We start from the raw sequence: 22,642 nt of genomic DNA on the forward strand, positions 1-22,642 counted from the left end.
AATTAAAGTACTAGTTCTAGCAAAGAAGAAAACGTTTAGCGTGTGCGATTCATTACAATTGGCACAAAAGGTGTGCATATATAAAATAGTCGTGCTTTATAAAAGATGCTTATCAGATGTTTTCAAAGGCAGGCAAATTTGAAGCATAATGTTTGTTTACGTTGCTTACGAGACACCTTGTTGTGGCTGAAAACACAGAATGTCTACGTTTTGTGTCGGTGTTAAAATTGTCACCACACACACCTGTTGCATGAATTGATCTGACAGTTTGACTAATGTTCTTAGGTACAACCCGTTCATTGCTACATTCCTGTTGTTCACTTCATTGCCTTTCACACTAACGATATGGATCATGACATACCCTGACTGTTTAAGCCCCACAGAGGAGAATACGGACAGCACTAAAGGCAGAGTCAGGATTTCATTTTGGAGGGGAGGGTCAACACACCAGACCTCTCCCCCACCTGGATATGCCTATGGATAACACATTGCAATTTGTAGCTGTTCCAGCTCCTTCCCCTACCCACCCACCTCCTTCTAGATTCCTTAGGAGAAAATCTTGAGATGTCCTTTCTGTTGTGCTTTCCTTGGCTGTATTCACAACATAGTAAGGTCCAATGAAGGGCACTATGGGAAAACTATGAGCGCATGCATTAAATCAGACAAGGAGCCACCTTGCCCATATCATTCTCAACTTCTCTCTCACAGTCCTAGGAATTTATTCTTATGTTTCATACTCCCGCCCCAAAGCATTAAAGGCTATCTCGAGCTTGTCGAGCGTCTGTACTGGTCTTGACACATTGTTGCCATCTTGTGTCTTGACTCGACAGGCCCATACTACTCCGTCTTGACCCGAAAAAACTTCTACCACATGTTCAGGGGCCAGATGCAGCTTGAAACCCAGGGCTTCTCGACAAGAATGATGTCGTCCACTTCTAGGTCCTTGCTAGTACGCAATGAATAGTGGTGAAGGGCGCGCAGCTCCAGGAAGGTACTCCTCTCCTGTCGTATCTGCAGCTGGTGAAGCTGTTTTTTACGATACCTCGACTTCTTAGTGGGGTCGCCCATTGTTGCTCGGGCGCACCTAGCTTGATACTCAAGTTATGTGGCCCTGACGAAGCCTTCAATGAACGTCCAACCAGAAAATGGGCGAGGCATATTGGCAAAGGTTCTACTGTGTCACTATACTGTCACGCACAGTTTAAGAAAACACCTTTAATTAAGCGCTTAGTTTGGACGAACTTGTGCCCTACAAACAAATAGCTCTAACGAGAAATGTCTCTCTAGAACACTGTCTTCTACCAGAGTTCCCCACCTCTTATTCTCGAGTCTAGTGCCGTTTGCACGCGCCTGTGTTGTCAGAGCCCATGGCATCCACCGGTAATCCTCTTCATCTTTCTCTTCCCGTGGACAACTAGAAGGGTTGTAGGAAACGTTCGGCGCGCGTACTTTGAATGTAGGTTGCGTCATTACCCCCTTTCTGAGAATGCATCGTCCCGATGCTTGCTGTGAGGTAGTTTCCAGGGTAGCATTCACGATGCTTGTGGACGAAAGCAGACATCGTCCAGCAGTGGTGTCTGATTGATCACTGTCTGTCGTAGTATGGCTTCATTCGGACGACATGCACAATTTCTGTGCGATGCCGCCGCCTCGATGATGCTACTTGCTCTTATGGGACAACTTAGTAGCTCAGATGACCAAGCTGGCGAAGTACTTTATAGGGGCCAAAATAACCTCTGAGGAGTTTTTCGGAGAGCCCACATACACGTACGGGAGTCCACACCCATACTTTGTCTCCACGAGCGTACTTGACGTCTCTTCGTCGTAAATTATAACGACGGCCGTCGGCTTCTTGTTGCTGCTGAATGCGATGTCACACAAGCTGTCTTGCTTCTTCTGCTCTTTGCGTGAAATCACTGGTATTTTAGTCGTTGTCAGAATTTTCATCAACAGGCAGCATTGCATCTAGGTGCATGGTGACAGTTCTGCCAAAAACAAGTTGAAACGGTGTCATTCGAGTCGTCTCCTGTACAGCGGTATTGTACACGAACGTTGCCTATGGTAATATTTTATCCCAAGTTCGATGCTCTATGTCCACGTACATTGACAACATATCAGTCAACGTTCTGTTGAGTCGTTCGGTCAGTCCATTTGTTTGGTGATGATACGCTGTTGTTTTTCTGTGACTGGTGTGCGTCCATCTCATAATTGAGTTTGTCAAATCAGCCGTGAATGCGGTTCCTCGGTCCGTTATCTGCACTGTAGGAACGCCATGCCGGAGTACGATGTTCGTCACAAAGAATTCGGCTACTTCTGCAGCAGTTCCCCTCACAAGAGACGCTGTGTCGGCATATCGAGTAAAATAGTCCGTTGCGACAAGGATCCATCGCTTCCCTGACGTCAACGTAGGAAACGGGCCGAGTAAGTCCATTCCCACTTGTGCAAATGGGGCTTCTGGTGGCTCCATAGGTTGGAGGAGACCAGCTGGTTTCAGCGGTGGTGTTTTACGCCTTTGGCAATCCCGGCAAGTTCTTACATAGTGCTGCACAGAATTCAGCAATTTTGGCCAGTAATATTTCGCGCGAATGCGTGCTAATGTTCTGGTCACTCCTAAGTGTCCTGCTGATGGGTCATCGTGGTACGCTTCCAAGATCTCGGGTCGTAACACTGAAGGGACGACAAGCAGGAATGTCTGTATTGTGCTCAAAGTTTCTTTTGTGCAGGACGTTATTTCTGATGACGAATGACGACAAGCCACGAGAAAAAATACATGGAACGTCAACATGTTGCCCCTCTAAGTATTTCATTAGCATAACTAACTCAGGGTCAGATTGCTGATGTTTTGCCATCTGCGACGAAGTCACAGCTCCCAAAAAAGGAAAATCTTCTTCGTTTTCTGTGGAAGTAGGGCCACCAGATTCAATCGGTGCATGCGACAAACAGTCAGCATCACTGTGCTTGTGCCCGGACTTGTATACGACCGTTATATCATACTCCTGCCGCTGTAGGCTCCATCTTGCTAGACGTCCACACGGGTCTTTGAGATTCACCAGCCAGCACGGTGAATGGTGGTCGCTAATGGCTCGAAAAGGTCTGCCATATAAGTATGGCCGAAATTTACTGATGGCCCATGCTGCCGCAAGACATTCTTTTTCTGTCGTCAAGTAGTTCATCTCAGCCTTCGAAAGTGTGCGCCTAGCGTATGCAATGACCCGTTCTACTCCTTCTTGCCATTGAATGAAGCGCAGAGGCCCAGGAACCGTCTAACTGCCTTTTTGTCCATTGGTATTGGAAATTTTTCTACTGCGGCTGTCTTCTCAGGATCCGGGCGAACGCCTTCAGGGCTAATGACATGTCCAAGAAAAAAGGAGCTCGTGGAAGCCGAAATGACATTTCTGTGGCTTTATCGTCAGATCGGCTGAACTGTTAGCTTTCAGCACAGCTCGCAGTCGTTCCACATGCTGCTCGAACGTAGCAGAGAAAACCACAACATCGTCAAGATAAACGAGACAGGACTGCCACTTCACTCCGGACAGCACACCGTCCATCATCCGCTGGAACGTTGCGGGAGCAGAACAAAGGCCGAATGGAAGTACCTTGAATTCGTATAGCCCGTCAGGTGTTACGAATGCCGTCTTCTTGCGATCTCGTTCGTCCACTTCTATCTGCCAGTATCCACTTTTTAGGTCTAGGGAGGAAAAGAACTTCGCATCTCGTAGCCTATCCAAAGTGTCGTCAATTCTCGGAAGTGGATAAACATCGCGCTTAGTGACGGAGTTCAGCCTTCGGTAATCTATACAGAAGCGCAAGGACTGCTCTTTTTTCTTTACAAGCACCACAGGCGACGCCCATGGACTCGCGGACGGCTGAATTACGTCGTCTCTGAGCATTTCCCTGACTTGATTCCCGATGGCTTCTCTCTCTTTTCGTGACACCCTGTAAGGGTTCTGGTGTATAGGCCTGACTCATTCGTCCACAATGATACAATGTTTGCTAACAGGCGTACGTCAGACCTTAGATGACATAGAAAAGCATGCAACGAATTCTCTTACGAGGTTCTCTATCTGTTCCCTCTGGCTTGGTAGTAGTCCTGGCTCGATGTCAATGGATCCGAGGACAGAATCCACGTCTTGGAAACCAGGTGATGAGTCCTCGGAAGTGCTGAGCTCCCTAACGTGGGAGTAGTCATGGATTCTCGCAATGACGGTTCCTTTCACAAGCTGTCGTACTTCATTCCCAAAGTTGGTGAGCAAAACGTTAGCACATCCACCACTAAGCTGGACAAGGCCTCTTGCCATGCATATACCTTTTTCGACTATGAGCCCGGCGTTGCCGTCTGGAAGCCCTTTATAGTCACTGAAAGCATTGCTGCTTACTGTGACAGCTATGCTGGACCTTGGAGGTACTACCACGTCGTCGTCCGCGATACAGAGGTCGTTGACTTTTTCTTCGGTGTCGTACGTTGCGATGGCGTGCCTCGTTGAGAATGAGCATGCCTCCGGCAAGTTAATCACAGCGCCGTTAGCCTGCAGGAAGTCCATACCGATGATCAAGTCTCGAGAGCAATCAGGCAGCACAATGAAACTTGTGACGTATGTGAAACACCTTATGCCGATTCTAGCAGTGCACATTCCCTTCGGGTCGATGAGCTGTCCCCCTGCGGTGCGAACTTGCGGTCAATTCCAAGGAGTTAGTACCTTGTTCAGTGTTCTGGCAAGCTCACTACTGATTACTGAGTAATCTGCACCTGTATCCACTAGTGCATTCACTTCGTAGCTGTCAACAAATACACCCAAGTCGGAAGCGACATCACAGTTACTGTATAGCGGCTTTTTAGTCCGTCGTCGTCGTTCGGAGTCAGCGATGGAGGTGCTTCTGTTTTAGCGTCAGCAGTGGCCTAACCTCCAGAGGTCGCTGACTCTAGTTTTCCCGATGCGGGCTTTGTGAACGGTGCCTTGGAGTGGGAGATACTGATGACTGACGGGGGCTCAGCGACCGATATCTCAAAGGCACTGTGGAACGAGGCTGATGTTGCTGAAGGTCATGCGGGCTTTGACGAGTTGACAAATACTGTTCTATTTCGAAGGGATGTTCACCGTTCCGAGGACGAGGTGCATTTGCCGCGAAACCACGAAGCTCTGCTTGGCGATACTGGCACATTAGATAGAGGTGACCCGCCTCTCCGCAGTGGTAGCAGAGAGGCACTCTGTCAGGATTGCGCCATATATCCGTCTTCCTTGGTCTCTTATCTGGCGGGAGCGTGCTCAGAGGCGTAGTGCTGTACACAGAAGTGGCTGCGACGTCCATACGCACCAGAGGTCCTTGCACTAGTGCATCGGCGTATGAGACTCTCTGTGGTCGCTGTGGTGGCGCTTCTGGCTGGGCATAGTGCTGAGGTTCCCGCATGGGCTGGGGATGGCTAACCGCCAGCCTGACTTCCTCGCGAACCACGTCGGCCAGTGACAATACAGCTGGACCGCGATGGTCGAGCCGCTGCCTCTGGAGCTCCTCTTGTACTACAGATTGCACCAGTTCACGTAAGAACTCCATGCTCTTTCCGAATACAGTCGCCACTGCATCTACGGAGGCAATACCCAGATCCCCGTTGTAGATCCTCGCTCGTTGTTGAAGCGTTCTTTCCATTGTGGCCGCCTCAGAACGGAACTCAGCGACGATGGACGATGGACTCCGAACCAAACCGGCAAAGAGCTCCTGTTTCATGCCTCGCATCAGATGACGAAGCTTTTGGTCCTCGCCCATGTTGGGATCTGCTCGGTGAAAGAGACGGGACATGTCCTCCACATACATGGCCACACTTTCATTATTCCGCTGGTTTCTTGCTTGGAGAGTGGCTTTGGCTCTCTCCCTGCGATCCGTGCTTGGGTACGTAGCAAGCAGCTCCCGTTGGAAGTCATCCCAGGACTGTCTCGTGATTTTCGAACCACATTCTTGCAGAATCTTTCAACGCGAAGTAAACACGTCGTAGCTTGCGCTCCTCATCCCAGCCATTGACGCTCGCGACATGCTTAAAGCGTCCAAGCCAGTCCTCTGCGTCTTCGTATGCGTCACCGTGGAAAGGTTCGGGCATCATCGGCGAATCCACTACAATCTGTGCTGGCATTGCCTGAGAAGCCATCTCGGTAGCGTCTCCATGAACAGCTGCTGCTGTTCTTGTAGAATCCAAAGGAGCAAACTTGGGGACCTCACCACGTACGCGACTGCTGCGCTGGTGAACAGGAGTCAGCTCGATGAATCCGAGTCTCCTTGGCTCCGGGTTGCTTGCTCCAACTTCAGAAGAGCTTGGGTTCATACCCCGCACCTCCACCAGATATGTCACGCACAGTTTAAGAAAACACCTTTAATTAAGCGCTTAGTTCGGGCGAACTTGTGCCCTACAAACAAATAGCTCCAACGAGAAATGTCTCTCTAGAACACTGTCTTCTACCAGAGTCCCCCACCTCTTCTTCTTCTCGGGTCCCGTGCCGTTCGCACGTGACTGTGTTGTCAGAGCCCATGGCATCCACCGGTAATCCTCTTCCTCTTTCTCTTCCCGTGGACAACTAGAAGGGTTGTAGGAAACAACCGGCGCGCATACTTTGAATGTAGGTTGCGTCAATACTCGAAGGTCGTGAATTGATCACTGCTTCCACCTCAAGCAGTACTACTGTCTCGGTCTCTTTGCTGTTGAGGTCGCTCTTTCCAAGCACTTTACATAGTGAACTCGTGCTTGTTGACTGGACTAACCTCCCCACCAAGGCACTCCTGGCAAAATGAACTTCCAGTCTATATGCGGTGCGTGGCAAGGAAGAATGCAAGAGGAGAGCTTTTCATGGCGTTGTTCGAGTATAGAGTCAGCGCTACTACTCTTTGAGCTAAAAGTAGTTGGAATGCCAGAAGAAAGCTTCCAGTTGAAAGCCTGTTTATCAATTCTAGGTGCACTGCTCGAGTGGTCGTGCACATAAAGAACAAAATGTATCCTTTGCAGGTTGTGTCAGCTTTATATGAAGGGGTCCTGCAAAGTCGATCTTAGTTACTTCAAGCGGCCTTGAAAAGACGAGTTGATTGAGTGGCAGTGGAGCATACAGTACTGCACTTTCGCTGGATTCGTGCAATACCTCTTGCACAGAAAACACGCTTTAATACCTCGCTTAATTTCCTGACGAGCATGAATCCACACAAGGCTGTTATAGAGAAGCTGCAGAAGCTAAACATACCTACATGTATACAAGGACACCCATGTGTCCCATATGATGGTAATCGTAACAGGTGAGATCAAATCAGGTGATATAGAATTCAAGAGCTGGCGAACATCTCGGAGATTGGTTCTGTCTCCCTTTCTGCTTAGTGTATATGCTTACTGGAAGAACTGAATAGCATAAAAGCATTACAGCATGGCCTCCAAGCTAATGGCATCATGCTGTGGGTAGGTGACAGCAATGGTCAGATAGAAAAAAACTGTGCAATACACCATACACAGGCTAAACCATATGCCAAAATAATGACGTGGCTTAATTATCGAAAGGATATCCAGTTGTCATTCTGCCATGAAAGAGGCCAACTTGGTACGCCTAGTGCAGGCCTTCAATATCATGCGCTGTATGCAACACCGGCCTACCAAACTCCAAATGTCAGGGAAGACTACCATAGATAGTGATCACTAAAGATAGTGCAATATTACGACTCGCACAGAGTCCTATGGGCACACACATCAATCAATCAATTAATCAATCAATCAATCATGTTTTTTATTTTCGTCCTTCGTTTACACGATAAAACGAAAAAAGGTGGCAAGAGAAAAAGCTGCGTCGCAGCTTGACAGAGCTCCTGAAGTTGACTCAATGAACTTGACATACTAATAAACTACACAGCATGAAGGCCAATATTCCCCATAATGTACGCAGATATCTTTAATTACTCCCCCTATGTAGAAAGATTCACCCCAAATCACACAAGAAAAATACAGGAATGATGTGACAATGTACATAGATCTTTACAACATGCCCATTGTAACAGATGGCGATCCCAAAGTGGGAGGCTCAATGTGAGCTGAAAATGCCTAGGGAGCCAAGGAATTGTCCATTGCATTGGCAATGGCTTCCACGCGAGCCAAATATGTAATCAATGAAAGAAGGGATTTTTTAGGGCTCATTTCTTTGTTTGACACAACCTTAACGAAAACCAGCAGATATTTAAGCCAAGGGTATATGGGACGTTAATTGTACCGTTTTAAGTGTATCATTGCACTAATTGTGATATAGATGTGAAGAAAGTAATGTAGACAAAATGACAACTCGCCGCCATCAGGGACCGAACCTGCAACCTTCAGATAACGTGTCCGATGCTCTACTGTAGCTCGTATGGCTTGCACAGTTACATAACGAGCCACCAAGATGCCCCCTCTAAGGTCAAGAGGGAACTGCATAGTCAGCTACAGGGAGATCTTAAGTAGTTACAGACTGGGAGGAGCCCAGTATACCCCTATGCATCCGACAATTGCTGTGCACCAAGTGGTGACCTGGTGTCTCCTCTAAATTAATAACGCTTGAACCTGGTGGCTTATTACCACTGCCACCGAGGCCATTATTTGGACGAATGTGAACAACGTAAGAAACAAGTAGACCAACCACGCATTCTATGGCTTGCCCTCGGTTGATTCGACAGGGCCACATATTAAGTATTGACGAGCAGTGAAAGCCCGTGCTGCTCATATCAGCCCAGAAAGAGCAACACTGGGCCATCCCACGGGCTAAAGACGGCCCCGGGACCAAGGGCTACTAGTCGCCATTTGGGTGCCCATATATTGCCAGAAACTGCTGGACACAAAATAACGTATCTCTTTCTCTGTTCTCTTGCTGTCATCTTTTTCTTCATATATAAAACCACACAGAGAAACTGCAGCACAAAACGACAACCTCGTGGAAATTTAATGCTTGCAACATGTAAATTTTCTGAACACAATAGTTCTGCTCTACCAGAAACACAAAATGTGTCCAGCCATGCCTGGAGTTCTTGTTGTGCATAAAAGTGTTCCACATACCTGAGTGGTAAGCTTGATGGAGCATTTAAGTGATAGTAGTGCATGCATGAAATTTCTTGACTTATCTAATGATTGTTATACATAGCTGCTTGTCAGAAGTTTTCAAGAATAGAGTACTTACATAAAAGCAAATATTTATACTGATGACAACATAAAGTGTTTGCAGGGAACATAATATTCACATTTCTTGTTGCTGGTGTAAATGGTTTCTGCTGTACGTCCCTTCAATATACTTAGCCACATGTCACACGACAATTAAACCATGCATAGTACATTATTAAAGTGTACAACAAAAAGCAGTGCCATGGCATGTATGATCCTGCTCTCAGCAATGATGAAATTCGAGAATGATTGACTAATGACTGTGGTAGCTGTTAGCAGCGCGCCCATCTATGTGTTCTCATTTGATCACTTTCACTACAAAGATTTTCTTCTGTATGGCAACCAATGTTCACTGAATTATAATAGCAAGCTCTACCTAAGCTACTGGCACACCCGAATGTGTCGTATAGGTAGCAACAACGTGGATAGTTAATGTGAGCTGTACCTGCACTTCATCTGAAAGCTCACTCAAATCAAGCAACCCAGCTTTGCACTGAGTACAGTGCAAAGCTGAGTACAGTGAGGTAAGTGTAGGCTCATATGATGCAGGACAAGAAGCAAGACAGAACATTAAGCTGTACCAGCTGTCGCACCAGACTCAGATCATAGTACTGTATAGATGCAGTGAATGCATAGTCATTGCATCTATGCATGTTGTATGCTTGTATTAGTCTCTACTTATAGGGTGCAGTGTTTGCATAATCAACACTGGTTCATTAAAAATTCTTGTAATCACCAAACGTTGTGTTCATTCTCCAATTATCACCTAGGCTAAGGTAGGCTGATAAATTGAGAAGACATTTCTTGCAATTCGTCATTTTCATAACAAAACAATCTGTACTTTCTCGAGTGACGCTTTGAGACTAATGTGATATATGTTCTGTTTGAACCTTTAAGCTGGGCCTCTTTTATATCTACCCTTTTATAACTGCTTCAAAAAAAAAAAAAACATGCATAAGGGCAAATTTGGCATTCTTTCACAACACCACTTGAATTGCACACCATGTGTGATCTCTCGTATGTTCCTATATTGTTTAATATAGTACACACCTTATTGTAGAACTGTGTTTGAATAAAATAATCCGATGATTATCACAGACAACCACAATTATGACGTCCAACGACTCTTAATGCATATGAGCAGTCACACATTGAAATTCACTCATTAAAAAACTAACATCGTAATTAGATTCATTTTACAACTGTACATATTGTTTAAATTGTACTGCATTATATCATCATGTTTTCACCACGCATACAACTACGATGCCATTTTCTTTGTTATGTACCAGTATGATGCTATATGTAGTAATGCTGTTTTTGTACAAGTTTATATTTATTATTTGTCTTCTGCTTGTCTATTTGCCTTATGAATTAATTATTTCCCCTTTTGCATGTATAATTATTTGCTTTTGCTAGTACATATGCCCTGTAATTGCTCCTACAGTGGGCGGTGCCTAATAGCATCTTCGGTAATTGTGCCCCGGAGCAGTCGAGAACTTCCCCAAAATCAAAAGGGGGCAAAAGGCTCCGGTTCCGTGGAGGGGCAAATGGAATTAATACCGAAGATAAGATGCACCGTTTCGGTGCGCACTTCTAGCGCCGCCTAGCGTGACGCGCGTGCTTTGAACTGTGCGCCCCACTGTGCTCTGGCCGGCGGTTTGCATCGTCTGCTCCACGATGAGCGCGTCAGTAGACGTGATTGTTGACGGCAAAAAATATTCAATTGTAATGACAAAACCTCAACTGGATGAAATTCTATCAGGTAAGTAATTGACTGCTCAAGAAAGTACTCGCAATGCATGCAGCAGGTAGGTAACGAGCAGACGACAACGTATGCGTGACTTCTGTTGTGTTTTATTACGACAAACAGACCCATCAAAAGCAAGTACACTGGCCACGTCCCTCATTGAGGCGTCGAGACGACAAGCTCTCGATGTGAAGAAGGAAGCAGTCATCACCAGTGCACCGGCGCCTGAAGCTGTCCGTCCGGCATCCGCTTCTCAAGTGAGCGCCGATGTGTCAACGGTGGTAGGGCCACCGGTGCTTCTCGACAGTGACGACGAGTCAACCGGTGGAGCGAGTTCTGCAGGCCACCCTAAACCCACAAGCTTGGGTGGGTCTGCTGCAGCCAGCCAGAGGCGTACGTACTCAGAATTTTATTTCGGGAGAAGTTGTCGTCTGGCCCCCCTGTATGTACAGTCCCCTCCAATATGACTTGCAACATGCTGCCCGAGGTCAATGTGGCTTCAACACTGCATGGTAGCGCCGGCATAGAAAACAATTGGGGACCTGAACACTGTCTTATGGTATTTCCAAAGCCAATTTCACGTACGTTTGTCGGTGGTATACAGCATTTATATGTATGCCCATTTAACGGTGGCCACATCGTGTTGCAATTCACATTGAGTGTCACTGTACGTTCGTCTGAGTATTTTTATATGCGAAAGCATATATATGCACACAAAATGCAATATTTTTATTATTTTTTATTTATTTTTCAGGGGAGCGGGTTGAAAATGTACGCTATCTGCAATGTACGCGTATATATGCATGTACACCACTGCGCTCAAGCCCTGTAGTCTACGTACTGCTAGATAGCTGAGGGCTCTCCGCAAAATTGTGTTGAGCGATAACTGCATACACGCGAAATTGGATATCATTATAGAGCACTATCAATGTGTAAGACAACCACCGTGTTTCAAGATGAAAAGGCAACCGCTTTTCTTCCATGGCCTTAGCACATGCCTTACATAGCGGTGAATACTTGTAGCACATGTTTTACATTAATTAACCGCAATTAATTAAGAATTATAATTTCGTACCTACCATCGGTTCATGCGCCGCATTTCCTATTCGATGCTAGCTTGCTTGCAATGTAGTTTCGTACTTTTCATTGGAGTTACACAACTTTATTTGGACATTTTCAGATTGTGCAAGAAATGACAACGCTTCATGCGAATGAACCGAGGGGGAAACCAAACTCCTCCTGGACAAATATCACGAGTACCTTAGATGTGTGGGCCATGAAGCTTTTCAAGAACAAGAAAGCCATGTGGAGGGCCATATCCTTCGACATTGAAGACACCCTTGGCCTTCCCAAAACGCCAGAACAATGCGAGAACAGATTCAAGACTGTCAAAAAACGGAAGTGCCATCAACGCGCCCATAACAGGTCCTTTGGCGTCGAGCCCGTTCAAGAGGAATATAGCAAAGAGTTCAGAAAGATAGAGGCTGCCGATGACAGCCTGAAGCCGGATCTCCTAAGGGGACCAGGCAGCAACTGCAAAGCAGCAACTGCAAGCGCAGTAGCCAAAGGGGCAGCTCCGAGAAAGAGAGCTCCTAACGCAAGAGTTGAAATGATGTGGAAGATACATGAAGACCGTGAGCAACAGAGCGAACGCCGGCACAAAGAAAAGATGGATTTATTCAGGTCTTTTCTGGCAGCTGAAAAAAATATTTATTCTTGCAAGGAAGCGAGCTATTCTATTACAACTTATTTTGTTTTATTTCCCATGTGATATATAACGTTTGCATGTGTATTGTTCTTTTTTTTGCCGACTGGAATATATGTAATGCTGACACATGTGCACGCAATTCGCGTGTACCTGCTCTTGCACAAAGCCTGAAAATGAAAAGGCAGTCGACAGTGTATATGTGCAAAATAAATAAATAAATCGGTTGGTAAGTCCTCTACGCTTATAGGTTACCTTGATTTGCCGTGTCATCCAGTCCTTTATAAATAATTTTACGAACACAAAAACGTGTGAACTTATTAAGTTCACTTTGTGGCTTAGAAGAGTGTGGGTGCAGGCCAGTTGGTGATTAGCAAAGGCAACCGCAAAAGCACACTGGTCACAGAAAGAGACAATACGAAGCAATACTGTCAACTGATCGTTTAATGAAACAACGCTGAGCTCATATTTTGCGGGCAGAACATAATTAATTTCAAGCAGGAAGAGACAATAAAACAAAGCACAGAAAATATACATATAGGGAAACTACAAAGAAATGGAGACAAACTGTTTACACAAACTAATTATATCATAATCGGTTACACAAGGAGAAATGCCATCGATAACCGCAGTCTGTAACCGAGCAGACCAATGATATCTCATCACTGAATCCGAAAATGACAGCGTTGTCACAAAACAAATCCACAGACTGTGTGCACAGATTAGGTAACACAGACTTTGCGCCATGCGTGCAATCCGTCATGTTCTGTGCCACAACATATCCAACTTTTCGTCTATGCCTGACTAAAACGACGCGCTATTTTTTTACGTTTTAATTCACCCAACCGGCGAAGAACTTTCTCCCTTTTTGGGTCCTCGCTGGCGAAAAAATCGTTTGAGTTTGGTTTACTGTCCTTCTGTGAGCAGCCAGTGTCCTCATCATCTACCAACCCCGTGTCGCCTGCTTGTATGCACAAATTATGGAGCACACAGCACGCAAGTATGAATAATGTGGCTCTCTTTATGGACCAAAATTCTAGGTACAATAACTGCCTGAAGCGTCCCTTGAGTAGACCGAACGCATTTTCAATGCGCACTCTTGTTTTGCTGTGCCTGAAAGTTGTATTCAATCTCCTCTGGTGTGATGTTGCCATAGTCGCAGGACCGGCAGTTAACAAATGCTCCCTCAAAGGGTAAGCCGCATCACCTAATATATGAAATTGGTCTCCCTCACATATCCCGGGCAAGTCTTTCACTACAAAAGATCGCTTGAAGGCATCCGAGTCATGTGTTTTTCTCGTATTTCCCAGAAAAACGTCCACAAACTTTTTGTCGCTGTCGCAGATTGCTCGTACATTGTACGATTTCTTGTCGTGTCTGTTCGTGTACGTGGACGCGATCTTGTGGGCTGGGCATCTTGTCTCTACGTAAGTACCGTCGATGCACCCTAACACTCCGGGAAAGCCTGCAAACTAGAATAGGGGGAAGTTAAGTGTCGGACCTTGCAACTCGTGTGTGCGTGGAAAGAGAGAGACAGAGAGCGGCTTTTCACATGGCACTCCCTACAAAACACACACACGCACGTTTGAGATGACTGACTGTTTATGACGAACGCCATTACCTGCTCGAACCTGATGCTCGACAACACTTTCTCTTTAGTTGCGGGGAAGTGTATAACTCTGGTGCTGATGCAGTCGAAAAAGTTGGCCACACGGTCGATGATGTCATGGAGAGTGCTCTCCGCCATGCCAAACAGCACGGAAACGGCCCTAAGAGAAGCTTTATTCCCAGAAAACCTGCACAAGGTTACCCTGCTTAGCTGATTATTGTACGCAGATGCCGAAAAAAATCTGTAGGAAAACAATTACCACAGGAACGACAAAACATGTTCTTCTGGAGTCTTTTCCTGCCTACGTCCTCGCTCAGCTTTCGGGTAGAACTGAGAGCTCTCGTAGTCTGCTATAAGGCTATAGCATACGTCCCTTGGAACTCGGAAGTATTTCCGGAACTGAAAGGAACGGAAGTACATCGCAATCAAAACGAATTCAGCGCTGTTAAGGAGTACATATATATATTTACTCACGTCGATGTCAGTCTAGAGCTTGACAATTTCCCCCACGAAATCGCGCACTTTCGGCGTTTCATCGCTGGGTCTGATAGCCAAGCTCAGCAAGATTTCATCTTCACTGTCGTCATCATCAGACGAACTGGACAAAAAGACCGCCTCCAAAAACTCGAGGCGCACTAGCTTTCTTGCTGTCGCCATACCTACCGCTCCGCGTCGTCTGCTGACCGTCTGCAACGCGCGCGGCACGCAATGAATTCTGGGATTGCACAGCGCTGCTCTGCCAATTTTCTCGGAAGCAACAAAAAAAGTGCCCCCACAGGGTGCGCTCTGTTTACCGAGGACAATGGGTGTGCACCGATGCGCACCGGTGTGATTTATCGAAGACATACAGGCGCACCAGTGCGCACTGGTGCGCCCCGGTGCGAATTGTCGAAGATGCAATAAGTAAACTACTCCATTTCCCATTTTTCACCACTCTGCTTGATATTGTGAAAAATAAACACTGACTGACTGCAGGAGTTATACGTGGGTGTCAAACCAATTTCGCAACTCACTATGAAACATTAACTATGAAATCGTGGAATTATATGATCAGGTTACATCACCAGTATTCTTTTGCTTCCCACCCATCTATGAAATACTCAGACAAAATAACTTCACCTCAGTGTTTTGACACAAATAAGAGAGAAGAAAACAACAGTATTCAAATAAAGACTGCTTGATTACTGTGGGTGGAGCCCCTTTTCCATGGCCCCACTGGCTATTGCAGATCAACGGGCCCGTTCAAGGGTCGCCAATTCAATTCCAATTACAGATTGCAAAACCACACCTTCCCCGACCAATTGTTAGGGTCTGTTGTTAAAGGACCACTGACTGCAAAATTTTTGTTGGTGCCTTTTTTACTGTAACTTGTAGCTTTGTGTCTGGTAATCCCCAAGTTAAATCGTATATGCTCTAGCGTATCATATAACTAATTCTAGCGTAGTTAATTGCGACCGTTTTAACGTCACTTCAAAACACCCGCCTAAAAACCACAAGAAACTAGCGCCCCATGTGGGGTAGCGTCAAAGACCACATGCACTCAAGCTGTGGTGACGTTGAAAGCGCGGTTTTCAAATCGGGTTCCCACGTGAAGTAGAGATTGAAAGTATGTGGGTGCCTCGGTATGGGTTAAACCTGTTAAGCGCGTGTCCCCTCACGAAAACTACCTGGACAGCAGCCCGACAACAGAGCAAGAGGGGTGCGGAACAATAGGCTTCGCCGGGTGCGCCTCGCAAACCTTCTGTGACAGTCCACAATACTTGCTTTACTCGTGGAACGTCACGCAGGGCCTCTATCTACGTCACACCAGGATGTCGCAAGGTGCAGCCAACTCAAATGAGCACTCACGCTTACTTTAAAACCAAATTAAGATCTTAAAGGCAACGTTCGTCACTAATAATCGGTCAGATGTGCCCCTGGATACAGGAAAGTCAAACAACACAAACATCTCGAGTTTTCAATCAGGAGTCCTTTAAGTGTTCATAAGACTGCATTTGCGAGACACTGAGTGCACTGGTAGTGGGAACCGCTGTCTGCCTTATGGGAGGATGAGACCGTATCAGTAAAGTAGATGTTCGCATCCTACTGCCTTCTGCTCGGGCTTGTTGCTGTTTTATTTGGAACTATAGGCTCATGTGACATGGCATGAAGTATACATGGATTCTCGCTCCTACATCAGGTGGCATAAGTGTGGTTCCATTGCCACATACCTGAGGCATTCAGGGGTAACATGGTCATATTAGATTCAGTAAAAAAAATTTCCAGTGACTAAGTCTTATCAACACGGAGTGCCCCTGGTGTGTTGCATTGATTCCTTTGTGCTGGGCTGTAAGTGTGGCCCCAGCAAGTTTCTCAAATGTGTTCGATCATGCCCAGTTCGATAAGGCAGTCATGTGCTCGTGTTTTGGGCAGACCAAGTGCCAGACTTGGTCTTACCCTTACGCATCCGAAAACTGCTGTGCAGGGAGTGCTTACCTGGTGCCTCCTCTAAACGAATAACGCTCGAACCTGGTGGCTTATTACCACTGCCACCCAAGCCACTATTTACATAAATGTGAACAATGTAAGAAACAAGTAGACCAACCATGCATTCTATGGCCTGCCCTCGGTTTACCCGACAGGGCCACGTAATAGGTTTTGATCAGCAGTGGGAGTACGTGCTGCTCGCATCAGCCTGAAAAGAGCAACTCTGGGCCATCCCACTGGTTGAAGATGCCCCCAGGCCCATGGGTTACTAGCCACGATTTAGGTGTTCACTTGTTGCCAGAAACTGCTGGACATAAACTAATGTTATCTCTTCGTCTCTTCTCTTGCTGTCTTATTTTTGTCCATATATGAAACCCCACACAGAAACTGCAGCACTAAACAGCAACCTGGTGGAAATTTCATTCTTGCAACTTGTACATTTTGTGAACACAATGAAAGTTCTACTCTCCCAGAAACACAAAATGTGTCCAGCCATTCATGAAGTCCTCATCGTGCACCTGGAGTAGCATGTCAGGTGAATAGCCAGGCTAACATCTCCAGCTTTTCATTAAAACATTTCTCTCTCTCACCGTGCATAAAAATGTATACATAAGTGGTAATCCTGACAAATGAATTAAGTGAAAGTAGTGTATGCATGCGATTCCTTATAACTTATCTAATGATTGTTATACATAGCTTAGTTGTAGTTGTTCTAATGACGGTTGCAATTTGACACTGAAACAAACTGCATTACAGAAAACAAGTGCTAATTAAGTGCTTCAAATGGAATTTCACTCCACTGCAAATAACTTACGGACATCCTTATATGAACAGAAGTGAAAGGAGAGTGCATGACAAGCTCTATTTTCCAGAGTTTAGTTGTGCGACATCTGCCTCCCTTGTTTTCTCCATGACGGGTGGGGTAACGTACATAACGAACGTGAGTGAGTACCGATGAGCGTGATTTACACGTGAGTATCAACATGAGTGAGTAGTACTCATGAATGTTGGTAGTCGGTAGTATGAATGTGAGTGGGTACTGATGAGTGTGAGAAGGCACTGGTATGAACATGAGTGAGCCACATGCAGTGTGAGCATATGCAAGTATGAATGCAAGTGAGTACCTGTGGGTGTGAGTAGACGCGAGCATGAGTGCGAGTGAGAATGAGTGAGTATTCTCTCGTAGTGCTGACCTATGCTTGGGATTCTGAATGTTTTAGGCGTGCATTGAGGTGTGGTTATGTACTGCTGAAACATTCAATTTCCGAATGTTTCCATACGTGCAGTATATAGTACCGCATAGCATACGCATAGTGAATGGCCGAGTTTTTCGAGTACGAGAAACAGCAAGGACACAACATTGACACACAGGGTACTACTCACAACAATGTTTATTTCCTTGACGTACCGAACATAAGTGCCTTGGGAAGTACGTCACCAAGCACGTGTCATTTTTGGCAATTGGAGTACAGGATAAGCTTGAGCACTCACAAAAAGAATACACGAAGAGTTGAGTGTTCAGCCACTACACATGCGATGCGAAGGAAATTGAACTCTTTGTAAAATAAGGTAAGGGGAAGATTTACTAATACATGATGTTTCAAAATAGTCTATCTGCTCGCTCTCAAATATTATTCGAGTGAACTCATCCTTACTACATCCCACTATAACGGTTTAACCAAACCGAGGTATGTATCCACCGTTTCTGCAGTGAATTGCAAGAAAACTGTCGAAGGTATTTTGTTCACATCATCGGAATGCTCCTTAAGCCTATCATTTATTCACCACCCTGTTTGTTTAACGTAACAGTGGTTACTAGGACAAGAAAATCCGATAGACGACGCTAGATTTTCACTGAACTTTCTCATGTGCTTCTTTTTGCACAATTTTCTTTTTTGATTGATGAGCTTTCCCATAAAGACTGCCTAGTTTGCTGGGTGCTGAAAACACAACCTGTATATTTGGTAGCGCTCAAGTTTTTTTTAGATTGTGTGACACTTTATATATGTAGGAGATCACGAGAAGATGTGTGGTCATCACAACACAACAGTTGCTACAATATCAAGCCATTATCTGTATCATACGTTCCACCAGTTGTAAAAAAAGACGGTGGTGGGAGTGGCAACAATACATAGAAGAGCGTTGCCCTTTCCACCTTATCTTTAACAGCACCCTCCGAGTGTCGATCGAATTGTAATTTGAGGTCATTCGCCATGTGCTCGCATGTTCTCACTTATGCTACTCATGATATTACACTGGGCTTGCACTCTGCCCACATCGAAATGCAGCCACTAAATCAAACCCGTTTCCTCAAGCTTAGCAGAGTGATGCTTTGCCTGCTAAGCTACCAAGGCACTCCCGTTACAGTAATGATGAGTACATCATGATGGACCAGCAGCACAACCAAACACAGACAGAGGAAAGAAGGAACACGAAATCACAGCACTAACTCACAACTAAATTTTTTATTTCAGAAACTACAGTTATAAGAGACAAACCTTGTATGTTTCCCACATGCACAAACTGAAAGAAAGCAAGAAATCATTGCATACCTACAACAAATAAAAACAAAACCAAACGAACACAAAAAAAACAATCGGGATCAAAGTCACATGTACTGATGGTTCGCTGATCCATGACCCAGATTGTTTCCTGATGTAGTACGCCTAATTAAGTACATTTGACAAGACTATCGTGTAGCAATCAAACATGCCATGTTTTCATGCATGGGTCTCTGTACATTCAGCACAATCGCTCGTGTTTCTGTCTGTGTCAGAATGTACTATGCTATTTGCATCGTGTGTGTTATCTGTTTAAAATTATGAAAACCATTCAAGAATGTTTTGATACAAGGTGTTGCTTGCGACAAGTTAAAGCGTGTACAACAGTTTTAGTTGGTGAGACCCGGTCACATCGAAAACGAAAAATATTGCCAGCTCTGCGCGGTACATGCAGCGCAGTCACAGCGAAAGCTGGAAGAGGGGCCTTTCTAGAGCCCATTATTCACTCTCTTGGGGCAACTAATACAAGTAAACATGCAAGGTTCCCAACTACGCCGTAAATCATAGTACTTTTTGTGAAGTAGGGAATCGCACATCATGCCGTTGTTCGTCATCCTGCGGAGAACCGTGGTACCCGCTACCTATGTTTATGGCATTATGTGTACTTTGTTTGTGCTGTGACTGATGACGATCAAGAATTATGGCTGAGCCCTTTGTAATGGGTTGGAAGCATTGAACGACTGACTCGTTGCGCAATTCGCATTGTGGGACTCCCGGTTGTTATTTTACTCTTCTGCCATGCTATATTACATATGTTAGCGCAAATCCTTGCCCGACATGACGGCTGTGTGGGGTCTTTCTGCAAAGAAGTTCCAAGCACCAGTGTGGCTCTGTGGTAGAATATTGGACTGCCAGGCAGAGGGACCGGGTTTCAAATCCCACAAGATCCCTATAAATGTTTTTCTCATTTCATTTTTTCTTATGTCACGCAATAGCGATTACAGACACCGGCGACAGTGGCGGACAACTACGGCGCCAAAAATGGCTGTTGTGATCTCATAACAGCATTCCGCTGTAAAACAAGTACACTGTGTTAATAACCCCTCTTAAAAAGCATGTTCCGAATGCTGGGAACAGAACATGAAAACGAGAATGCATGCAATGAAATAAATTAACAAAGAAAGATAGAAATGACGTCGCCTAGGGCATCAGTGCACATAATAAGCTTTAAGCCGCAATTAATACATGGAGGACTTCAGGCCATGTTCAGCGTAGCTGTGTTTGCATCATGCCATTGGGCTAAACCTCATAGTTCAGTGCATCACAATGTTGGGGTATATTGTACGGCCCGAAACATTGTTGGAGAAGCTTCTCAGCTCAAAAACGTGTTCCAGCGTCCAGACGCAAGCACGGTCACCGAGTTAGTGTTCCACGTTTTCTCTCAATCCCTCTCATAGATTTCTATGTGCCAGTAGACAGTCCAGGTCTAGAACACCTTGCACAGGGAGCCGCATTGTTCATCCAATGTGGCAAATGTGGCATCCATCCATGAGAGCATATGTACGTCCTTTGTAATTTTCTTCAATGACATAATCAATAGAGAGGTGCAGGGTTCACCCTTTCTTCTTCAGTGAGACTTTTGGCGATGTCCACAGACTGTTGTATAGCTGGATGTGTTTGCTGCATTACAAGTTCTGCCTCGTGTTCTCGTGATAAAACTCGGTAGGAGCTGTGATGATGATGACGGGCACATTCGTTGGTTATAAGGCGATGCTTTGCAACAGGCGTTTCATGAATGCTTAACAACAGCGAGAAGCAGACCTTGTATTGCAGGAGCAGGTGCTTGAATGTTTCTTGTTTGTGTCTGGGAAGACCGTCATAAGCATTGCCAAATCATTCAGGAAGTCATTTCGTCAGTGCAACTGAGAGCACCGAAGCATTGCTGGCTTCCACAGTTTGATCTATGTAGGCAATGGCCATGCCTCTGTTGAGGTATTTTTAAGCATCACCTTCACTTTCGCAACATACAACTCAGCTACAGCTATTGTGAATTTAGTTTCATTGTCAAGCAGTGTGTGCGTGTCACCCTTGACAGTGCTTTCTGCTTCTGAAGGTGTTTCATAGCAAACAGAAGTGACATTGGATTGAAGCTTGATGCTGACTCGATCCCATAGTCTATTTTTTACATACTGATGGACAGTTCTAACTAGTAGTAGTGCTAGGTCTGTCGAGAGTTTTACCAATTTTGACTGTAGGTTGGTGACTGCTCCAAATTGGTTCGGGAGATTTATGCCAGGATTACGTCCAGTCCACAGAGTAAGATAAGAGAGGAGCGCCGACTCCACCGCCGCGCCACGCATTCACTCGGGACAAACCGTGCAACGCGGAAAGCGGCGGTCTAAATAATTCCTTTGCTCTCCCCCTCCGCTCCTCTTCATGCTTTCGCACATGCTTTCTCCTCTCCCGGCGCTGATGGCAATGCGTAGCGCCATCTGTCGAGCCGCATAGAAATCATTCAACACCTGCGCTCATGAGCGCATGCGCCAGTTGGAGGAGGACGGCGGCGGCGGCGGCGGGAGGGAATGGCGTGCGCGGAGCGTGTCGTCTGCTAGAAACCTGTTCGCTCTGCATTCTCAATATGACAAAAAACAAAAAGGAAAAAAAAAACGCGCATATATGCTGTACTGATACTAAAGTATGAAATAAAAACATCGTACTACTTTTTATACACATATGCGAAACATTGTAACATATCTTCAGTGAAAGCAGACCAAACATTATGCTGAACAAAAGCGGCAGAGCAGAAGTACACTTGTTTTCCACGTCTGGACGTCTGCGCGGTAGTGTTGGTTGGACATTTTCGTGTTACGGTGCCTTGGTACTTGTGTGTGAAGACATGGAGCAACTGGACAGGAGGGAATGAAGTGTTTTGTTCCTGGCTGTAAATCTGGTTACGGCAAAGGGCGAGAGAAGATTCCACTCTTCGCGGCCCCATCTGATCCGCAGCTACTGGATCAATGACGTCAAAAAGTTCCTGTAAGTAAGCGACCCCCTTAAGTCCAAGGACAAAATATGTGCTCGACACTTCGAGAAGCACCTCATCTTTTATAGGTACTTCAGCGAACACAAAGGAAATGTCCTACTAGACGTAAAGAAAGCTCCTCGACTTCGAAAGGGAGCTATATTCCTTCAATTTTTTAGGGAAGCACCGGCTAAAGTCAGTGATGCTGACTATCAGGAGAAACCAGCCGACACCAGTGCCGAAGGGCGAGAGGACATCACTTTTGCCTACAACCGCATACAGTGCGGGCGCCTTTCTTTGTCCAGATAATGAAAATTCTCTGCGTTGCCTTCGAGAGGACTCCATCGGTTGGTCGCCTGGCTGGGATCTGCTAAGCAAAGGGAACAGTTTGAGTGCGCATCCAAGGAAGAATGTGCCCCAGAAAGCGGCGCTAGCAGCTCCACTGCTATA

At 45.7% G+C, this 22,642-nt stretch overlaps 1 pseudogene; it reads right to left on the bottom strand.

Moving 5' to 3' along the window:
* Positions 1 to 13,044: 13,044 nt before the first annotated feature.
* Positions 13,045 to 14,860, bottom strand: LOC119402747 (putative nuclease HARBI1; annotated as a pseudogene).
* Positions 14,861 to 22,642: the final 7,782 nt, after the last annotated feature.

The sequence above is a fragment of the Rhipicephalus sanguineus genome, chromosome 8, assembly GCF_013339695.2.
Source record: "Rhipicephalus sanguineus isolate Rsan-2018 chromosome 8, BIME_Rsan_1.4, whole genome shotgun sequence".
Classification (NCBI taxonomy): Eukaryota; Metazoa; Arthropoda; class Arachnida; order Ixodida; family Ixodidae; genus Rhipicephalus; species Rhipicephalus sanguineus.